Source organism: Octodon degus, unplaced genomic scaffold (assembly GCF_000260255.1).
Source record: "Octodon degus isolate 3935 unplaced genomic scaffold, OctDeg1.0 scaffold00131, whole genome shotgun sequence".
Classification (NCBI taxonomy): Eukaryota; Metazoa; Chordata; class Mammalia; order Rodentia; family Octodontidae; genus Octodon; species Octodon degus.
In genome coordinates this window covers 7,945,700-7,951,825 of record NW_004524707.1, presented here as the reverse complement: position 1 = coordinate 7,951,825, position 6,126 = coordinate 7,945,700, and positions in this window count along the sequence as shown.

The following is a 6,126-nucleotide window of genomic DNA, read 5'->3' as shown; positions in this document are numbered from 1 at the left end:
GCAGCCTTTGCACCTCAGCCTCCCTCCTGAAGGCTGAAGCCTGGTCAAAAAGGCAAAGCCTCTACAGCCAGTGAAAGCATTTTCAAGGGCAGACCCTCAGATGGTGTGTTCCTCTCCTTAGAAGGATCAAAACTGGGAACCCAACAAGGTATCCTGCAGTTCTCTAATCCCAGCCCAAAGACTCCAGGCTGCTTCTGTGTATCTAGGATTCCTTACCATTACATACGTTATATTTCTTTTTCTTTCTTTCTTTTTTAAACTAAAAAACCAAACCTAAATTTATTGAAAGCAGGGATACCATTACTCAGGAAGACAGTATGTACAAAAGTCTTAGGAAAGAGAGAATAAACAACTTGAAAACAATTCAGTCTGTGCAGGACTGAATTCCTAATACAAAATATAACCAAGAGCTGTACAGAAGAAGGTTGTGTGCCTGCAAGCCTGGGACAAGACTGCTCGTTCCCAAATTCTTGGAACATAGGACATGATTCTTTGGGGAAAAGAGGCTGCTGAAGCACAAAGGTCTTACTGCTGACTTGATCCAACTAGTCCTTGCCCTGGGCGTAGGTTAAACATGTGGAATGGGGGTCACCAGACAAGTTACATTTGTCCTCAGTATGATCCCATCTCATCAAAGCCAGCTGGCAGACTCTGCAAGGACCACTGGATTAGAGTTACTCTATAGCCCACCCCCAAGATGGCAACCTCAGAGAAGGGAAACCAAGGCCAAATACATAACTTAAGGTCGTTCAAGGTCATACAGCCTAACTAGGATGTCTGGCCCTACTGGAATTTGAACCCAGACCCCCTGAGCCTGTACCCTCAAGACCTTAATCTTATCTGTAAACAAACTCTGAATCCTAGTGGGAGAACTATTTATGGGCAGCAGCCAGCTAATCCCATCTGCTTTACATTCACTCAATCAACATTCACTGTGCACCTGTTGTCCATCATCAGCTGCCTGAGGCAGGAAACAAAGACCAGGTCCTGTCCTTAAGAAGGTGGTAAGTGTGGTGGGGCCTGGGTAACACTAATACTAATATGGATTCTCATTAGCCTTTCCAGTGGGCAGGTCAGGAGCTCTCTTTCTTGGGATATGGGGCATTTCCATATTGACTGGATGGGTGCAGCCCAATCAGCTGTATGCTAGGGTTAAGGGTGATCTGGTAATGATCTCAGGTACATCCCTGCAGGCTTGGCTGTACTTTTGCTTGGCTGGAAGATTGTACCAGTCTGGACTGCAAAGCCAGTGTCATTCTTATGACCTCAGGACACTGACCAGACTACCTGTGTCACTGCAGCCTGTTCATAAGTTGTGCTCAGGTCATTAAAGAAATGCAACCATACAGAAAGAAGCAGTGGGAGAGTCAGAGAGCCTGAGCCTGAGACCAAGCAGGGACAAGGCTGCTTTACCCCAGAGATCTCCCAAAGGCCTCAGTTTTCCTCTGCTTTCCAGTGTTCCCAGCAACTACTCCCAGGCAGTCATGTGCTGGTCAAGTCCATAGGTCCCAAACCCCTGAATAGGCCAGAGCCCTTGCGGCTGCATCATGAGTGGGCTCTGTGGCTTCGTTTCTATACTACAGCAGGAAGAGATAACAGACCCTTCTTTGAGTAATGTTTAAATTAGCCATTACTTGTATTTTTGTAGTGCTCAGATGGAACCCAGGATCTGGCACATATTAACCAAGCACTTTGCCAAGGATACATTATAATTAATTTCATTAAGTACTACTTGGCTGCATAAGCTATCTCTATAAATCCACATTCAAAACACTTTCTTTTGAGCATGCCAATGAAAAAGCATGCCTAGGATAGATCTTACACAGTGAAGTTATCAAGTGCTATCCAAAGGTAGTAGACTATTGGTAAGAATTGCATGAGGTCTCTCGGGGTCTCCTCATCTCTGCCTAGTAGAGAAAGGTCTTAGTCTTTGCTGTACACCTATAATCCCAGCACTCTGAAGGCTAAAGCACAAAGGTCTCAAATTCAAAGTTAATATAGCCAGGGAGATGGCTCAGTGGAATAAGTGCTTCCCTGGCAAGCACAAAGACCTGAGTTCAATCCCCGGTTCCACCAAAAAAACAAAACAAAAAAAAAAACCAAAGTTAATATAGGCTAAATAGTAAGACTGTCTCAAACAAAAACAAAATAAAAATCTCCACAATGAATATAATCATTATGTATCCCAAACATGTATGAATAAAAATTTAAAAACCAAAACAATAAAGTAAAATGGACTGAAGAAGCAGCTTAGGATAAGGCCCTGAGTTCAATCCCTGGTAGAGTAGGAGTTAGGATCCAAACCAAGATCCTCACTGGCCTCTGGCCAGCTACAGGCATGGCCTCCTTGTTATGCAGAGGCAGGCATGTGGCCAGCTAGGACTGGCAGCTGTCAGGGGCTATTGTAGTGCTAGGATCCATGACATTAATAGCGTCTTTGGCTTGGTCAGTGCAGTAGTCACCTCTCCAAAGCCCTGTGGGACACAGGACTTTCCCAGGGTTGCCAGTGTTTTGGGGGACCTCATTTACCTAGGTACTCACTTAAGGTAACCTGAGAACATGAATTTAAAAGTAGTTACTTTTTGTCATTTTCTAGAGCAGAGGCTGGGATTTGGTCCTTTCCTTCCATAGTGTGACTTCTCTCCTGGCCCTTCTTCTACAGTCCATTCACTCAATTGGTCAGTCTTTGAAGAAAAACACACTAATATCCTTGTATTTCCACATTTCCAGACATGTGCTCTAGACAGAGGCCTCTTTTGCCTCACTTGTCAAGAGGCAATGCATGTCAGGAATCATGACCAAGTGGAAGCATAGCATCAGTGTTCACATTTCCCACTAGAATCAGTCAGAGGTACATGTAACACAGCTGTGAACCAGGCCTATGTGCACACCTATAATCCCAGTTACTCAGAAGGCTGAGGAAAAGATTAAAGAATTGGGTGAATACACTATATACATACTTATACACTTTCAGCAGAAAGACCAGTGAACGATTATGATAGTTGTTTATCAAAGAGTATACTGATTTTGTAGGATACTGAGCATATCTACAAATGATTTGTTCTTCACAGGTAGACTGAAAAAAGTAAAATCTGAAAATTCGAGTCAAAAGGAACCCAGCTCAACCAAATTGGAGCCAGCTACACCCAACTACCTGTCACACATTCTGTATGTGGGTAGTGGGGCTTATGGGGACCACATGGGACTCTTAGGAACCTAGTTATCTGCCCCTCCAGCCCCATCCCACTACCCTGCCCTCTCCCTATCTTCCTAAGCAGCTCCCAGCTTGTATCTGATAGCGCACTGCACCCTCTACTGGACACAGAAGTCTTCCTTCCTCAAAGAAAGGAATGTCTCAGGTAGCTGGTGAGCAATTAATTCATCCACAGAATCTCTTTCTGTAGAACTGTCATACACATACCTTTCAACTGCTCTTAGGTTTCCTCTCTCAGTAAAATAGTTCCATTTTCCTCAAAAAGATTCAAAGTATCTACATCTATAAGCAACGCTTTCAAAGTACAAGGTATAGGACAAGCTATGTGATCCTTTGAAGGATGTCCAATAGTTTGGGAATTCTTTGTTTTGTAAAATACATCTTAGTACTACTGTACTATATTCATTCATCCAACAATTATTTGTATAGCATATACCTAGTACAAACCAACAAAACATAGAGTAAGCTCTGTAGGGAAAAGGATATAAAATAAGTAATTGGCAAGAAGTATTATTTTTAAAATAGGCAGAAAAGAATCAGGATGCAGGCCATTATTGCTATTTGAAGTCATGATGAAAAATAAAGGAGCCATCCTGTGGACACCTCATGGAGGTCCAAGGTGAGAGGAACAGTGCGGCACTGCACACCTCAGAGCATTAAATTTTGTCCAATGAACCCCAGGAGACCCCGTGACCATGGCATGAACAGTAATGAGGTAGAGGGGGCAGGTGAAAACTACAAGGAATTTGCAGGCCACTGTGACCACATGAGTTGCATTCAAAGGGATGGGGACAAAATGGGAGCCTCCAACAGATGCAATGCCATTGGGTGCAAACTCCCAATGTTTCACTGACAGATATCCTCAACTAGTTAGGAGCTAGGGAGCTACAGAGTAAATTCTATTAGTCTTCTTTGGTTTGGGAGCTGGAAGAGGTAGCACATGAAGACGAGAAAAACTTCAATACAGATGTGTCATACTTTTCCACACTGCCTGCCACTCCAACGCTAAAGCAGGAATTAACCACACAATTTGCTTAATAGAACCTGATGTTTCCTGCAGTAAGGGCCAGTCTCCAGTATTTAGGTTCATACTATTTCCATCAAGTATTTGTCCTTTTTCAGGGTTTTTGGGTTCCCCCACCCCAGTACTGGGCTGAACCTAGCACTTTCACACTCAGCTACATCCCCACCCCTTTTTAGTGTCTTGAGACTTAGCCTCACTAAACCACTAAGTTGCCCAGGCTATGTATGCTTCAACTTAAGATCGTCCAGCCTCAGTCTCCTGAGCTGCTGTGATCACAGGTATGGACCACCATATCTTGCTCCACTGAGCAGCTGTTCACATTATTAATTCCCATGTTTTCATTTTGACAATTTTTTTTTTAAACTGGAGATCTGAATTGAGAATCGTAGCAACTTAATTGTGGCCACTTAATGAGTAGTGAGGCAAGGTCTCAAAGCATTAAAAAGGGGCAGGAATGCAACTTGATATTCAAGCCCACATTCTGACCATACTGACCATACACCCTACCACTGTACTACATACACCCCAGCAAAATATTCTAGTCTCCAGAACCCCAATTCATTATGGCAAACTATAGCTACACCTTGTAGCTCCATGCATAATGTGAACAGGTACCTCGTGCAGTTTGCCACATGAGGTTACCCTGCCTACATCAGTAAAACCAAGACAAACATGTCTTGTACTGAGTCTTAAGGACACTTCTGTGACACTCACTGTTTACAAAGCTTTCATTTATGCATCTCTCACTGAATACCCAGTTGGCCCATGCTTCCTGCCCGCTTCAGCTTTGATCCAGCTCTATGCATGTGGTTTATTCAGCTATGCTAACCACTGTGCTTTATCCTGGGTTCCAGAGTGGCAGTGTCCACATGGAAGCCACAAGTTACACCCAATGCATCATCACCTGAAATACAACTGGTCCAACCAATTTCTAAAGTCATAACACACAAAAATTTAATTTTCTTACGCTGCTTACATGTTGAAATATTCTGAACAGCCAGGAATGATGACACATACCTGTAATTCCAGCACTCTGGGAGGATTAAGCAGGAGGACCTTCAGATCCAGTCCAACCTAGACAGCTTAACAAAACCCTGCCTTAACATAAAGGTCCTGAACTGAGCATGGTGACCCATATCTGGAATCCCAGCACTTGGAAGGCTGAATAGGACTGACATGAGTTCAAGGCCAGCCTGGATTACAATGAGACTATCTCAAAAAGCAAAAAAAAAAAAAAAAGAAAGAAAGAAAAAGAAAACAAATAGTAATACTGCTATAATTTCACTTGTATTTTTGTAATGTGACAAAGAAATTTTAAAATATTTCTACTAGTTATCTGTGTTACTCTCAGAGTATCCCAACAGTTTTCACTTAATGAGCAACTACAACTGAGCAAGCACTTTGTTAGACACCTTACATACTACTATTTATTTAATCCTAATACCTCGACATGGCCCATTTAATCACTTGACAGCAAGACTCAGGAGCTGATGCTCAGAATATGGAGCTAACCTGTGTGGTGGTACAAGCCAGCACTCTGGGAGACTGAGACAGGAGGACTGAAAATTCAAGCCCAGTCTAAGCAATGTAGAAGGACCCTGTCTCACAGTGTGGGAGGGACAGGACATAGAAATGTAGCTGCTCAGTACTAAAGCCGTGAGGTCAATCGCCACTATTACAAAAAAAGTAGCAGGAGATAGTGAGGTGGTGTGTGTAGTGGTGAGGGATATATGACCAATATCAGAATGCAAAAGAAATTACAATTGCCGTAGCTCTTACAGACATTAAAAGAAAGACTGCTACAAGGAACTTTACATCTACAAACCTATGTGAACAACCAGGACCACATGGATCAATTTCTTTTTTTTTTTTTTTTTTTTTTTTTTTT